This window comes from Ruditapes philippinarum, unplaced genomic scaffold, assembly GCF_026571515.1.
Source record: "Ruditapes philippinarum isolate M1 unplaced genomic scaffold, ASM2657151v2 ctg578_1_1_1_1, whole genome shotgun sequence".
In the NCBI taxonomy this organism is placed as follows: domain Eukaryota; kingdom Metazoa; phylum Mollusca; class Bivalvia; order Venerida; family Veneridae; genus Ruditapes; species Ruditapes philippinarum.
The window spans coordinates 375,001-392,544 of NW_026865402.1; the positions used below are offsets into that span (position 1 = coordinate 375,001).

Below are 17,544 nucleotides of genomic sequence, written 5' to 3' on the forward strand. Positions count from 1 at the left end.
AGGGGCATTTACTCTGCCAAAAAAATTTCATTTTTTTTTTGAAAACCCATGACCAGATTTCGAACTTGGTCTTGCCGCATTCCAAAAACATATCCTATGTCAAATTTTTTGGAGTTAATGTGTAATATTTGTTGGGGGGAGATTAATAAACGGAAACTTGAAAAATTTCATATTATTTTTTAAAGTGAAAGGGCATAACTCTGGCCAAAAATCACGTAACCTATGACCAAAATTTGAAATTGACCTGCGCATTCCTTTTTGACGTATCCAATATGGTCAAATTTTGAGTTGAATGTTTAATACTGTTGGGGAGATAATAAAACAGAAAACTGAAAATTTCATATTTTTCAAAGTAAAAGGGGGCATAAACTCTGCCAAAAAATCATCGAAACCAAATTGACCAAATTTGAACTTGGGGGCCCCTGCGCATTCCTTTTGACGTATCGATATTGTCAAGTTTGGGAAGCTAAATGTGTTGTAACGGATTGGGGATAGATAATGAACGGGAAACTGAAAATTTCATATTATTTTTCAAAGTGAAAGGGGCATAACTCTGCCCAAAAACATTGAACCATGGACCAAATTTTTGAACTTGACCTGCGGCATTCCTTTGACGTATTCCATATGTCAAGTTTGAGTTGAATGTTGTTGTTACCATTGGGGAGTTAATGAATGGGAAACTGAAAATTTCATATTATTTTAAAAGTAAAAGGGCATAACTCTGCCAAAAATCATCGAAGGGCCATGATCAAAATTTAAAACTTGACCTGTTTTTCTCAATGACATAACAATATTGGCAAGTTTGTGAAAATTTATATTTATTTTCAAAGTAAAAAGGGCCCATAACTCTGCCAAAAAAATCATCGACCTGTATTTTCTCATGACATATCCATACGGTGGTCAATTTTGAATTTTGAATGTTTTGAACCGTTTGGGAGATAATGAACGGGGAAACTGAAAATTTCATATTATTTTCAATGTAAAAGGGGCATAACTCTGCCAAAAATCATCGAACCATGACCAATTTCGAAAACTTGACCTGTATTTTCTCATGACATATCCATATGTCAAATTTGAGTTCAATATGTGCAAGGGTTATTAAGATAATGAACGGAAACTGATGATGACAGAAGGACGGAATGACGGAACAGGGTAACACTATATGCCCCTGCCATTATATGGCGGGGGCATAAAAATACTTAAAAGTTACAGTGTTAGTTCATTCTTTGTTTTGTTTGGTTTTATGGTGCACCAACACAATTTCGGCAGTCATATGTGGTTGAATTAAGAAAAATCAGAGCTAGGAGATGCACAGACTCCAGTAATTCGGACCAATTTAGTCGCCTCTTATAATCACGTAGGCTTAAGCGATGGCTGTTTTCTTTCTTGTTTATTTTTACATTATCATAGAAAAGTTTGTGTTTTATTATGCAAAATAATTAGTCGAAGATCATCTACCGGACACTTTTGAAACATTTTTCTGTACAGATTTCATAATTTTTAACCTAGAGACCAAAAAATTTGACACAGTTCAGCTAGGTTCTTCTCCTAACTAACAAAATAGTTTGTTTATATCTGATTATATTGATACTTATATCTGAGGCTCGTCAAGGAGGGTATCAAAATTACCTAGATTGTCTACACTACAGTACCATCACTACCATGTGTCCGGACAGATATGTACATGACGTGATTTAATTCAGATAAAAGCTTAAGTGTTTTGATATTTGATTTTTAACATGATATACAATATTTCAGCAACAAATGCTGAAGTTAAAATATTCTATTGTTTACTCTGCAAATGATTATAGCTGGCATATGAGGTCAGGCATAGTTTTCTTGACCCCCAAATTTCAATGTCAACATTCTTGAAATAGACATTAAAATATTACCATTTACGGAGGTTGAAATAAATTTATTTACTTATATTTTAGAAGAAACATGCATTTATTGTTGATAAAAAAGTGACTGACAACCTCTGAACAAAGAAAATACTAAATTAAGCATTTTAGGGGCCGTCCGGGTTTGATGGTTGTCCGGTTTTGGTGGTCCCCAACCAGTATAGTCTATGATTAAAATTAAGTTTAAACACATTTTTCTGGATTTATTGATATTTTCATAAAAATATTTTTACATGTTTTTGTCACATTTTTATCTGAATGTTGACTTGGCATTTATCAGTGCTACAATGTAGACACATTTATGGGTTATGAAATGCCAATTTCTACTTTTTTTAAGCATGTCCTGATAAAACGAGAAACACTGAATAATATTCTAGGAACCCTGATTCACCAATTAACTGTTTTACTTTACCACATAGTAACTTTAGCGATAATCTTTATCAATATTAACAAATCTGTGAGAAAAACCCATGAATCTGAGTAAAAATTTATAATTTGCCAATGATGATCAATTTATAAGATTTCGAGTCATTTCGGCCCCAAGACGTATCGGCCCCAAATTACCTAAGACGTTTCGCCCCGGACGTTTCGGCACTTTGCCAAATCAGCCCCATATTTAGTACACGAACACTGAAACAGAATTTTATCTGTTTATCATCAACAAGTATTTTTTTTAATTCGAACGCTTAAAAACCAAGACACAGAACAATACATGAAACAAACATTTATTATCAACAACTATTAAATTAATAGTAAGTGACGAGTTTCGGCAAAGCAACACATAACAGTTGAAAAATTATACTTGTACTATCATGAAATTAAACAGACATTTTTTTATAAATAACATTTTATACATTTAAAGTGACAGATTTTCAATCAGAACGTTACAATTATACTTTTGTAACTCAAAATATTTTCAAGAAATTATAACAAATCATAATAAAAAAAATATTTGATATTACTAACCGCTTATTAGCAATAAGCTATACACTCATTTTCAATAAGCAGGTGCATTCATGTCGCTGGTTAATATTCTCGGTCCCTTAAGATATTAAGTTTGGTCCATCAACCAAACAATATACCATTGCAGTAGTCCCACTACAATACAGTTTAAAACAAGAGCACCGCTAGGCGGAGCATTATATGCCCGAAAGTATTTTTTTTCTTAGTAAGGATGACCTTAACCTTTGACCTTTTGACCCCAAAATCAATAGGGGTCTTCTACCCAATATGGACAATCATCCTATGAAGTTTGAACATTGTGGGCCAAATGGAACTTAACATATGCTCCGGCAACTGTTTTCAGTATCAAGGTAATAGTGACCTTCACCTTTGACCTTTTGACCCCAAAATCAATAGGGGTCTTCTACCCAATATGGACAATCATCCTATGAAGTTTGAACATTGTGGGTCAAATGGAACTTAAGTTATGCGTGGAAACATATTTTTCAGTTATAAGGAAATAGTGACCTTGACCTTTGACCTTTTGACCCCAAAATCAATAGGGGTCTTCTACCAATATGGACAATCATCCTATGTAGTTTGAACATTGTGGGCCAATTGGAACTTAAGTTATGATCCGGAAAACTGTTTTCAGTATCAAGGTCAGTGACCTTCACCTTTGACCTTGTGACCCCAAAATCAATAGGGTCTTCTTCCCAATATGGACAATCATCCTATGAAGTTTGAAAATTGTGGGTCGAATGGAAACTTAAGTTATGCTCTGGAACTGTTTTCAGTTATAAGGTAATAGTGACCTTGACCTTTGACCTTTTGACCCCAAAATCAATAGGGGTCTTCTACCCAATATGGACAATCATCCTATGAAGTTTGAAACATTGTGGGCCAATTGGAACTTAAGTTATGCTCCGGAAACTGTTTTCAGTATCAAGGTCATAGTGACCTTGACCTTTGACCTTGTGACCCCAAAATCAATAGGGGTCTTCTTCCCAATAATGGACAATCATCCTATGAAGTTTTGAACATTGTGGGTCGAATGGAACTTAAGTTATGCTCCGGAAACCGTTTCAGTTTTAAGGTAATAGTGACCTTGACCTTTGACCTTTTGACCCCAAAATCAATAGGGGTCTTCTACCCAATATGGACAATCATCCTATGAAGTTTGAACATTGTGGGCCAATTGGAACCTTAAAGTATGCTCCGGAAACTGTTTTCAGTATCAAGGTCATAGTGACCTTGACCTTTGACCTTGTGACCCCAAAATCAATAGGGGTCTTCTTCCCAATATGGACAAATCATCCTATGAAGTTTGAACATTGTGGGTCGAATGGAACTTAAGTTATGCTCTGGAAACTGTTTTCAGTTATAAGGTAATAGTGACCTTGACCTTTGACCTTTTGACCCCAAAATCAATAGGGGTCTTCTACCCAATATGGACAATCATCCTATGAAGTTTTAACATTGTGGGCCAAATGGAACTTAAGTTATGCTCCGGAAACCAAATTGCTAACGGACGGACGGACGTACGGACGGACGGACGGACGGACAGACGGACGGACGGACAGACAGACGGACGCCAGGGGGTATAACATAATATGCCCTTTCGGGCATATAAAAAATGTGATCTCATCAAATTTGCAAAAATTTTAACATATGAAATATATTTTTGACATGTCCGTTACTGTCGCCGATCAATATGCAGTGCATTTAAACACATGTGCAAATTAAATAAAACAATTTAGTTCACTTTTTTAAGTGTAATTAAGGAAAATGAACCTTACAGAAATAAATCATATATAGTTTCCAACAACTTTTAATTGTGAATTATCGTTTAAGCTTATCGAAAGTGTAGGTTAATGTAATTGGTTTTTGTACGAAATGTTCGTTATTTAGTTTATACACGGCAGTATTAAACAGAAAAAACACATAAAATTTATCGTTTTGGTTATCATCATAGACATTAGTCTTATAATAATTCATAATACTTCAATTTAAATAATGAACTTTAGTAATTTTGACAGTATAGAAGGTAAAAGTTAACACTTTTTCTAAATTGACTTTTAATTGACATGTTCGTTACATTAAGTTTCTAAAATACCTTACCGTTTGTGAGACATTAACTTACCGTGAAATGAGTAATGCTGCTTGTAAGGTCAAATGAACATGTTTACGTCATATTCATTTGATATTACTGAAAGATTATCAAATAAAAAATCTTAATTTGAAATGTTCGTTATTGACATGTTCGAGACTGAAATATCGATACTGCATGATTTGACGGTTAGGGCGCAGTTTTTATATCTCTCCGTTTATGACGTCATTAAACTTGATGACATCACTACCAATATGGCTATATACCAGAGAAGGTCAATTTCCACGTTGTAAAAATTAAAAGGAGATCTTGCAAAACGACGGTGAGTTCATTTTCTTTAAGCCACAAATTTGCTTAAAATTTATTTTTTTAACATGTTTTTTTGATAAATCATTTAACATTGGAGTGAAATTTGAATATATTGTGTATATTATTTGATGCCTTACATGGGTTCAAAATGTTGGGCATGACAAAAGAATGACATGTTCGTTACTTAAAAGTAACGAACATGTCAGCTGCATTTGCGAGTCACTGTACCAGTCAAACTTATAACTAAGATGTTTTTCCAATTAAAGTATATTATTAATTCCTTATTTTCACCTTTTATCAATTTCTAAAGTTACCTTAAGCATGATTTCTTTAGAAATCGTATTTATTCTATTATACCTTTATTTGTTTCATACCCCTGTGCAACCAAAGAATAAATATTCTGTTCCTGTCTTAAGTTAGTTTAAGAAACATGTGAGGAAAATAAAGCTGACGGACAAATAGCTAAGCAGTGCACAACCCGTCTTCAAAAACATTATTCTTTTTGCAGTGATACACCCATGGATATTGAGTAACGAACATGTCAATATAAGTAACGAACATTTCATCATTTGTTTTTCTTCTTTTCTGTTATAGGTATGGTGAAATCAAGGGCAGAAATTCAAAAAGCATATCGTCAGAGGCTTAAAGAAAAAGAACAACAATGAGTACCTTTCTAAAGAAAGAGAGAGAGAAGACGAAGAACTTATGTAGAAAACCAATTACTATCAGAAGAAAAACGAGCTGCGAGGACCAAGAAAAAATAGAGAGTATTTGAGACTGTACAGGCAACGAAAGAGAGAATTAGTCCAGCAAAATAATAGAAATCAAGAAGATGTTGTTGAATCAAGTGGGTATGAAAGTGCACAGGTTGAACCGCAAAACAGATTGAATGTGAGACTGAACTTCCACAACAGAGCCAACGGACCTAAAATGAGAGTTGCTAAAGAACTTAGAAAGACAAAACAAGAACTGAAAGCTTTAAAAGAACCCATGAAAACCTTAAACGCAAATATAGGAGCACCATGCGTTCTATCCAAAGAAAGAACAAGAAAACTGACAAACAAGAAGATACCCCAAAATCTAAAGCTAAACGACTGGTTGAAAAGCTGAATCTTACAAGAGAGCAAAGTACAAGCGTGCGAAAAGAGTTGGTATTTGCTAACGCTATATGCCATGAAATAAGATCTGCCGCCCATAAGCTCCTGTAAAAAGCGAAAAAAATCTTGCAAAATCTGGTAGCCGGTAACGTTCTGAAAAAGTACAAATTGCTACAAAAGTTTGGAGAAAAAACAGGCATGAGTCGTAATAAGTTATCTAAAGTAAGAAGCAAGAGTGTGAACATCGGAAGTCTGACGCGTATACGAGAAACCACAAAGATGAGACAAAAAGTAATTGAATTCCTTGAAAGAGATGAAAACTCAAGAAATATGCCTGGAAAAGGTGACTTCACAAAGTCAGAAACTGGAGAAAAAAAACAAACACGTGTGTTAACAGATTATTTATCATCACTTTATCATAAGTTTATGTCCGAAAATCCAGATGCCAAATTATCATTTACTTCTTTCACTAGAATCAGACCGGCAAGAATACGTCTAACATATATGATCACTAGAGATACCTGTCTATGCACGAAACATCAAAACATGTCTCTAACACTTAAGTCACTGAAATCTGTGAATATTGAATGCTCAATCAACGGAAGAAAAGATGATAGATCAAAAGGAAAAGCTGATACAAGAAGCTGAGAAAGCATTGTCAAGTGATATAGTTGTTGGCCAATGGAAACGTGTTGAGACAGAGGTGAAAGGTCAAAAGAAGAGTGTAATGAAAGTCGTGAACATTACTATGAAACCAGATGAATTTATGTCTCACCTTAAAACCCAGATAGAAGATTTTGACCAACATGTTATTAGAATAAAGACCCAATTACTCTGAAATGAAGAATCTTAAAGAGAACTTACCTGATAACCATTGTATTATACACATGGACTTTAGTGAAAACTATTCATGTAAGTCGGTTCAGGAGATACAATCGGCCTACTGGAACCAGACCGCCGTGACTCTTCACCCTGTGGTCGTGTGTACTATAGAAAAGATGGGTCTGATGAAATACAGCACAAGAGTTACGTCTTTGTATCCGATGAGATGGGTCATAATGCCAATACAGTCCTTGCAATCACTGACAAACTTGTACCAACAATTAAAGATCTTATCCAGGGGTAACATGGGTACATTATTGGACTGACAGTCCTACATCGCAGTATAGAAACAAGGTCATCTTCAACTTTATAGCAAACCACAAGGATATACATGGTATTCATGCAAGGTGGAATTATTGGGAAGCGGGACATGGTAAGGGGCCATGCGATGGTCTAGGTGGTAGAGTTAAGCGTATGGCAGACGAGGCGGTTAACACTGGCAAAGTGGGCATTCAAGATCCCTTTGATTTTTATGCCTGGTCACAATCATCAAACTGTTCCATGAAGAATGTTAGCTTTGTGTTTGTGTATTCAGAAGAATGTGAGAAGAAAGCTGTAGAAACAGGTAAACTGCATCTCAAACCTATAACTGGGACAATGAAAATACACTCAGTACTGGGAAAAGGCAACAATAGCGTTTCAGTTCGAAACACTAGTTGCTTCTGTAAAATATGTGTATCTGATGATTGTGAAACATGCGGTACATGGAGAGACGAAACACTTGTCCCAAAGTCTTCAAAACCTTCAAACACAGATAAAATATCAAATATCCAAGTTGAAACTGTTAAACACATTTCTGTCCCTAAACCCAATGCAAATCCAAAAGAAACCTATCATGTTGACGACTACGTTGCAGCTTCTTACTTAGGTCACTGGTACATTGGCAAGATCATGAATTGTGATGATGAGGACAACACATTCGAAATAACTTTCTTACAAAAACGCAAACGGATGTTTCAGTGGCCGACAAGACCTGATGAAATCTGGGTGAATTACAAGGACATTTTGTGCAAGGTTTCAACACCTTTGGCAAGCGGCAAGTCAAAACGCATGTTAGTGTTACGAGATGGTGACTTTGAGAGAGTTGAACAAGTGTTTGATCAAGTATAACTAGTAATGATTCATAAAGACATGTCCGTTACCAGCATCTTCGTTGAGGTGGATGTTGATATTGTTTTCATCTTTTTTTTTATAGTTTATTGTTCATATTTAATACAAATTGCATTTGATGATTACTTCTGGCGTCATATAAACATGTATTTAGTTGAATAAAGTAAAAATGACATTTACGTAACGGACATTTCAAAAACACTGCATGTAACAAAAACGACTTTACATGTGATTTAACTAAAAAATCCGTTTAAACAAAACAAAGTTACCACAAGCAAAACTCAGAGACGCAAATACAATACATGTTTAGTTAAAAAACAAAAAAAATGTTTTATTGTTAAGGTGTATGTGTTCTTTCCAAGTTTGTTTTCCAGTTTTTTCCAAGTTCATTTCTCGCTGACGCTAACATAATATCATTTTTATGTGTGTTTCGCGTTTTAACACTTGTTATGATGTTAAAATAGTTGCTAAGATTTAAATACCTGCATGTTCACAACAGACAATTGTTGTTTTGATTTGGTTATACTATAAGTAACGAAACATTTCATATATCATTCTGTTTGTATTTTTGATACAATTCCTGTGAAAATAACTACATATGGTCAATACTTTGGTTACAATTAATCCTTAAAAGGTTCAGGTGTAAGATTTAAATAGAAGAATAAACAAGGAACAGACTGAAAAGTTTTTATAATCTTTTTTATTATAATAGATCACATTTTTTACTTAAACGACATTATATACAGTTTAACCAAGCACTTAACAATTAAATATTGTTATTTAGTACAACTGTTTTTCTAAATTTTCTAAAGAAAAACACTTTGTTTCTTATAGTGAAAATATTTAAATGTGTTTTTTACGAACCATTTATTGTAAGTGACCATTTAAAGTTATTGTAACGAACATTTCATGTCAAAATTTGTACATCACACATCTCCTTCTTCAAATGAGGATATGGCAACACTAACTTATGTTATGTTCAAAATATTTCAGAAAGTTGTTGTTTAAAGGTTATATTTTTCGATAAAAATGTTAAATAAAGCATTCTAAAACACTGATTGTCTTGTCTTTGGTACTTCCTTGATGCACCTGCTTATTGAAAATGAGTGAATAAACAACATATATCTAAATAGTTAAATAGCTGTTAAATGATAAATAGAGATCAAAAGATAATGATTTTTGAGGTATAACTGTAATTAACTTTGTTAATCAAAATGTTTTTGCAGTTTGTCAAAAGTCTTATAAATTAAGGACTAAGTGCCTTTTATTGTAACACATTGAAAATAATAGCATTTATCTCAATAGTTAAATTAAGAGATCGATAGATCTATAAATGATTATTCATTAAGGATTTTAGTGTCTTAATTAATTGTTTGTGTGCCATCAATCAATCAATTATTCATTAAGGATTTTAGTGTCTTAATTAATTGTTTGTGTGCCATCAATCAATCAATATACTACAATTTTTATGTATAAAAATTCCTTTAATACTTTAATAAAACTGTAATAAAAAAGGGCCGAAACGTCTCGCGGAAAAGGGCCGAAACGTCTAGGGGCCGATTTGGTTTGGGACCGAAACGTCCTGTTTGCGATTTATAAGATTAGAAGCAATATATTTTAGGTTATTCATATTTACCAGAATCACAGCATGCATTTACATCACCTTGTTTGTAATTGGCAGGTTCAAAATTTTCATTTATTTCGTGTTTCACTTGATCTAGCTCCATAATCGTATCTGGACACGATCGTTCTAAAAGTTAACGGTTGAGAGAGGTAACGATTGAGAGAGTGTCAATCACTTCATTTGCTCCGCCTCTGTTGAAGTACGGCTCTGCCTTCTTTTGCCGCCAAATTTAATGCTAGCATGACGGAGGGAAGAGATCCAGACCAACTATATCAATGCTGATTATAATGACTTAAATGTCACAATGGTTATCGAGGAATTATATTATTTGGTCAAACAAGAGATATATCTATATATATTTAGTTCCATGGTCAAACTATATGTGTAACTAGTATTTTACAAACTGACTGTACATACAAAATATGTTAAAATAATGCAATGCAAGTATGGAATAATTTACCTTTATAGATTAAAGAGGCTTCGTCTCTATATGCTTTTAAAAGAAATATGAAAACATATTTACTCGATATACAATTTAAATGAATCTGATGTATGCATGTGTCTGTCAATTTGAGTGGTTGTTGTTTATGTTTTTGATATGTGTGTACATATTTGTGAATTTCATTATCTTGTTTAATTGAAGGCCATATTGTAAATAAGATATGTATGTCTTAATATGTTACCTTCATGAAATAAAGTGTTTATTATTATTATTATTATTATTATTACTGTCAGTCCGTGTTCCTAGGTGCTGCAATGCTTACATATATTCTTTTCTAAATGAGCTAAAACATCTTCAATGCATTTTATTCTAGATTCTTTCTTTTCTAAGAACACTTGATGACATTTTTTAGAAATAATTAGAGAAACTTCCATAAGGCCAGAAATAATGCAGACATGTATCCATTCAGAAAATTAAACATTTTAGATTTGATTACTTTTCGAAGATGTAAATTATGGTCATCTTTGAAAAATATTAATAATTATTACTACATAGTCTGTTATTAAAGGTAAAATAAATATGACTTGTGTAAACACATATATATAAGTGGTTGTATCACCTTTTGAACACTAGGTGAGCACATTATGAATACGTTTTTTTTCTTTTAAAGAAATTACTTAATTTACTTGACCATTGAATGAAGCTTCACATTCTCAGTTTTTGCATATCGTTTTTAAAATTAGAATCTAGACATATTAAGTCAGAATTTTTGTATAATTCAAGAAATTTCTGAAGTGATTTTTATTCTCAAAGATGAAAATAATAATGATAAAAATATCTTTAACACAATAAATTTCTGAATAGCTGAAAAATACCATGTGTACTTCATGTTTATCATTAAAGATTATTGCTAGATATCATAATACACATACATGTGATGATTATAGTGCAACAAATAATAATTATTAAAAAGATAGATGTGACGTATTTGACCATTCCACAATGTTAAAACTAAGATGTGTTGACCAAGAGTTTAGATATGTCATATGGTAGAAAAATAACATGTTAAAAATAAATGTAAAATGTGAGAGAAGTGTCTTATATTATTCTTATGGTTGAAAGAGAAATTATTATTTTTTCTTATGGGTGAAAGAAGGGCAATATAAAACATATAATGAGTGAGAGAAGTGTCATATAAGGGCTGTAACGGGACTCATTATTTGTCTTAATGGGTGAGAGAAGGGCACTATAAAACACATGATAAGTGAAAGAAGTGCCATATATGATCATGAGGGTTGAGAGAGAAGTCATTATTTGTCCTAATGGGTGTGAGAGAAGGGCACTATAAATTAAACACATAATGAGTGAGAGAAGTGTCATATAATCTCACAAAGGTTGAGTGAAAATTCATTATTTGTCCTAATGGGTGAAGGAAGGGCTCTGTAAATATCATAATGAGTGAAAGAAGTGTCATATAAGGGCTGAAACAGAATTCATTATTTCTCCTAATGGGTGAGAGAATGGCACTTTAAAACACATAATAAGTGAGAGAAGTGTCATATATCATTATAAGGGCTGAGAGAGAAGTCATTATTTGTCGTAATGGGTAAGAGAAGGGCACTCGAAATTCACATAATTATTGAGAGAAGTATCATATATTAACATATAGGTTGAGAGATAAGACATAATTTGTCCTAATCGGTGAGAGAAGGCCGTTATTAATACCATAATGAGTGAGAGAAGTATCATATATAATCCTGAATGTTGAGACAGAAGAAGTCATTATTTGCCCTTGCTAATGGGAGAGAGGAGGGCACAATAAACACATAATGAGTAAGAGAAGTGTCATATAACGGTTGAGAGAATAAGTCATTTGTCCTAATGGGTAAGAAAAGGGCAACACTTAATCACATAATGCGTGAGAGAAGTGTCAAATATTATCATAAGGGCTGAAAGAAAAATCATTATTTGTCCTAATGGGTGAGAGAATGGCACTATAGATCACATAATGAGTGAAAGAAGTATCATATATATGTCCTGAATGTTGAGAGAGAAGTCATTACTTGTCCTAATGGATGAGGGAAGGGATACAATAAAACACATAATGGGTGAGAGAAGTGTCATATAATGGCCGAGAGAGAAATCATTATTTGTCCTAATGGGTGAGAGGGAAGGGCACTCTAAATCACATAATGAGTGAGGGTAGTATCATATATTATCCTTTAGGTTGAGAGCGAAGTCATTATTTGTCCTAATGGGTGAGAGAAGGGCACTGTAAATAACATAATGTGTGAGAGATGTATCATATATTATCCTGAATGTTGATTTTTCATAATGGGTAAGAGAAGAGCACTATAAAACACATTATGAGTGAAAGAAGCATCATGTATTATCTTAAGCGTTCAGAGAGAAATCATTATTTATCCTAGTGGGTGAGAGAACAGCACCATATTGCACATAATGAGTGAAAGAAATATCATATACATTGTATTATCCTCAAGGCTGAGAGAGAAGTTATTATTTTTCGTAATGGGTGAGAGAAGAGCACTCTAAATCACATAATGAGTGAGAGAGAAGCACAGAGAAAACTGTTATATATTAGCCTTATTAATGAGAGAGAATTCATTAATTTTCCTAATGGGTGTAGGTAGAGCACCATATTTCACATAATTAATGAGTGAGAGAACTTTTATATCTTATCCTAAGGGCTTAGAGAGGTGTCCTTTTATTTCCTAATGGATGAGAGCAAAACACCATAATGAGAGAGAGAAGTATCATATTTTATCTTAAGGATTGAGAGAGAAGTCATTTTGATACCCCCAAAAACGAAGTTTGGGGGGTGGTAAATAGGAGTCACACTGTGGTCAGTCAGTCGGTCTGTCCAGCGGTCCATTGGATTTTCCTTGTCCGGAGCATAACTTGAAAACTAATGGTTGGAAGTCAATATAACTTCATACAATGGTCAAGCATATTGAGAGGAAGTGCAGTACACAAGAACCATAACTCCATCTTGACTAATTACAGAGTTATTGCCCTTTGTTAATTTTCCTTGTCCGGAGAATAACTTGAAAACTACTGGTTGGAATTCAAAACAACTTCATGCAATTGTCAAGCACAATTAGGGGAAGTGCAGTGTACAAGAACCGTAACTCTATGTAAAGTAGTTACAGGGTTATTGCCCTTTGTTACTTTTCCATTGCTTTCTTTTGTCCGGACCATAACTTAAAGACTAATGGTTGGAATTCAATATAATTTCATACAATGGTCAAGCATTGAGAGGAAGTGCAGTGCAGAAGAAACAATAACTCCATCTTGACTATAATTATAAAGTTACTGCCCTTTGTTACTTTTCCTTGTCCAGAGCATAACTTGAAAACTACTGATTGGAATTCAAAACAACTTCATACAATTGTCAAGCACATTAAGAGGAAGTGCAGTGCACGAGAACCATAACACCATTTTGACAAATTACAGAGTTATTGCCCTTTGATACTTTTCCTTGTCCAGAGCATAACTTAAAACGTACTCGTTGGAATTCAAAAAAATTCATACAATGATCAAGCACAATAAGAGGAAGTGCAGTGCACAAAAACTGTAACTCTGTCCAGAGTAATTATAGAGTTATTGCCCTTTGATACTTTTCCTTGTCCAGAGCATAACTTGAAAACTACTAGTTGGAATTCAATACTATTTCATACAATGGTCAAGTATATTGAGAGGAAGCATAGTGTACAGAAATCATAATTCTTTCTGGACTCATTTAAAAGTTTTTGCCCTTTGTTACTTTTTATTGTCCAGTGCATAACTTGAAAATTAATGGTTGGAATTCAATGAAACTTTAAACAATGGTCAAGGGCAGTGAGATGAAGTGCAGTGCACATGAACCATAACTCTAATTGGACATATTACAGTTATTGCCCTTTGTTACTTTTTTGTCCTGTGCATAAATTTAAAACTTGTAGTTGGAATTTACTACAACTTCATACAATGGTCAAGTGCAATGAGAGGAAGTGCAGTGTACAATAACCATAACTCCATCTTCAGTATTTATAGAGATATTGCCCTTTGTTCCTTTTCCTTGTCTTTATGGACTTATTGCAGAGTAATTCAATAAAACTTCATCAATGGCCAACCATATTGAAAAGAAATGCAACATACAAGAACCACAACTGTCTTTAAAACTATAACTGTATTTAAATTGTTTTACAAGGTATTCTGTTACTAGTAACATCCTCATTTCCGAAGCAGTCTTGCGGGGTATTAATCACATTTAGTGATAGTTCTAGTCCCTAATGGTTGGCAGCAAAGCACCACAAAACACATAATGAGAAGAGAGCTATTATATAATTATCCTTAAGGTTGAAAGAGATGTCATTTTGGTTCTGGTAGGTGAGAAAAAAGCATTTCGAAACACACAAGACAACATGCAATCATTAAATTCATTTGGCTAGTCTAATTTGTTGGTAATATAATGCATACAGGAGACAAATGGGTGTCTTTAGAGCACTAGTTTGTTTACATGCCTAATCACAAACATCTCATTTGTCTCCTGTATCCATTATATTACCAACAAATTACTCGCCAGTTCTAAAAATAAAACTATCTACCTATAAAAGGTAGATATCCACGAGTTAACTTCAGTAAAGTCTGACGCTCATAAGAGTCACCAGATCACTGAAAAATGGGGAGGTTGGGAGGGTATAATAATGTTATCATCAGGTAAGTATATATTCATAACATTTCAATTTGATATTTAAATTTTCCAATTTTATTTCATATCGCTTCTTACCTGATGATAACGATAAGAATTATCCAGATTTCAAAGCAGTACTTCTTCCACTGGGTGGTGGGTTTTCAGTTATTCACCGATGTGTTGTCCATAACATATTTACACTGGATATACACTGAACTATATACACTGATATACAGTAGTAGAAATCCCATTTATACATATCCCTTGATAAAATACTTCTTTACACTGATAATATAAAATACCCTCCTTTTTTAACAATAATTATACAAATTTTACATTTATTCATTCGAAAATTTGGTATTTTCCATTTTAACCCGTATTAAACCTCTTTTTTTTTTGACACAACCTCCCCGGGTTTTTTCCAAAAAGTTTTTTTCCTTCATATTTTTGGGGAATTTATTTCGAAATTAAAAAATTTTTCAAAAAAAAACTTTTAAAAAATGGATCCCTTTGTCCAAGGGGGCAAGCTTCCTTTAATTTTTTTCAATAAAGGGTTTCCTTTTGGGAGTCCCCAAATAAAGCCCCAAGGCGGGCTTTTTTGAATGAGGAAAAATTTTTTCCCAAAGTACTTTTTCAGACTTTTTATATGCCTTGTACATTTTCCTTACCCCAAGCCCCAATGGTTTGACTAGTTACGGGGTCGATATGGTCTTTTTAAAAAGAAAAAAAACAGCTTTGTTTCATCTTTACCATTAACTAATATATGAATTTCTGTGCGTTTCAAATAAATGGCTAATGCCCGTTTAGGATCTAAAAGTTTGTTAGATGGGAAAGCCGGAAAAATATATATGGTGATATGTGTCCAGGTCTATCTGTTTTAAAAAATTTCAGTCCTTATGAATGTAATGCCTCGATTCTGAACATTGACATTATTTTCTCCCAACTTCAATGAATAAATGTCACTACAGTAGTGACCGCTATTAGAAAAACAGTCTTAAAGGTAACACATTTCATAGGTGTTTTCATCATAGGTTCAAATGGTCATTTTTCAAGGCTGATAAGACCAAATTTAAATCCCACTCTGGAACTTATTTTCTAGTGTGTGGTCTTGAATTGAAAACACCTTTTAAAAGCCTTATGGTAAATCTATGTTGACCAATAGGAAAATTATCAACTGGTGGTAAAGCTGATGAAAGCATTGACCTGTAGCCTGCTATAGTATAATATTGTAGGCCTTCATGAGGTCTGTCAGAAAATCTACACACTGAATTAAAGATGCATTATAGGGATCAATTTTCCTTGTCTAGTACCAGCTCACCAGGAGGCTTAGAGAAGTTTTCAAGTTTTCTTTGAAAATCCCTCGGTTCCAAAGGATTTAATAATAGCCATGCAGTCAGACTTAACATTTTTGGGTTTTGATGAAGAATTTTTGTGTTTGGATGACTCAGAAGGTCTTTCTGGAGAGGTAACTTGATTGGATAAGCTACAAGAAACTGTAACAATAGGTGGGTACCACGTTTGCGTTTTCCAACATTTAAGCAATTTTAGTAGAAATTTGGGCAATTGGGACAGTTTCAAAGTGCTGTTATGTCTGGGGAATTTGAAACTATGGGGGGAAAAACATATGCAAAATGTTTTCCCCTGATTTTTGTCAGGGGCAATTTTTATTGCATATGCTTGAGGACATTTACTTTCCCTGAACAAAAAAAATAGTATTTTTTGGTTGTGCAAATTTAAAGCAAAAAAATCATTGAGGGGTGACCTAGTTTTAAAAAAATATTTCATTTAAAAAACGATTTAGGGCCCTTCCCCTTTGTTTTTTTTCACTGTTTGGTTTTAAAAAGGGTTTTGCAAGCTTTCCCCGTCACATGGGCAGCTTTTACAAAAGTTTTGTTTTTAAGTAAATTTTTCTATAAAACCCAGGTTTTTTTATTTTAGAATTAGGGACTTTGTTCCGCCCTGCTTGTTTATATACTGCATGTACAACTCTGGTGTTGTCTGACCGTATAAGAACATGTTTGTTCCTGAGATATGGAAGAAAATGTTTAATAGTGCGGTGAACTGCTTCCATTTCTAAACAATTGATATGTTGTAATTTTTCTGTTTCTGTCCAATGACCTTGAACTATTTGATTTCCCAGATGACCATCCCAAAGTTTCAGTGAAGCATCAGTTGTAACTGTGATTGAGCACTCTATGAGAGTGAGAGATCGGCCTTTCAAAATGTTCACTGGATTTAACCACCAATTTAAATGTGCAACAAGGCTTTGAGAAAATTGTATTGTCATATTTAAATCTTGACTGCATGGTTTCCACAATTGTAACAGATGGATTTGAATCGGTCTCATAAACAATCGTGCATTGGGAATTATCTGAATACACGATGCTATCAGACCAAGCAAGTGAAGATAATCTCTTCCAGTACATGTTTGATT

General features: G+C 33.7%; 1 protein-coding gene across 9 annotated transcripts in view; it reads right to left on the bottom strand.

Annotated features, from left to right (window-relative positions):
• Positions 1-17,544, bottom strand: part of LOC132728878 (zinc finger and BTB domain-containing protein 41-like) — an 83,589-nt gene that overhangs the window by 29,025 nt on the left and 37,020 nt on the right. The window contains exon 6 of one of the 9 annotated variants that reach the window (XR_009625537.1): positions 9,988-10,086. The exons of the other annotated variants lie outside the window; for them this stretch is intronic. The gene's annotated coding sequence lies outside the window, so the exon portion shown is untranslated. The remainder of the gene's footprint in view (positions 1-9,987; positions 10,087-17,544) is intronic. 9 annotated transcript variants of the gene reach the window in all.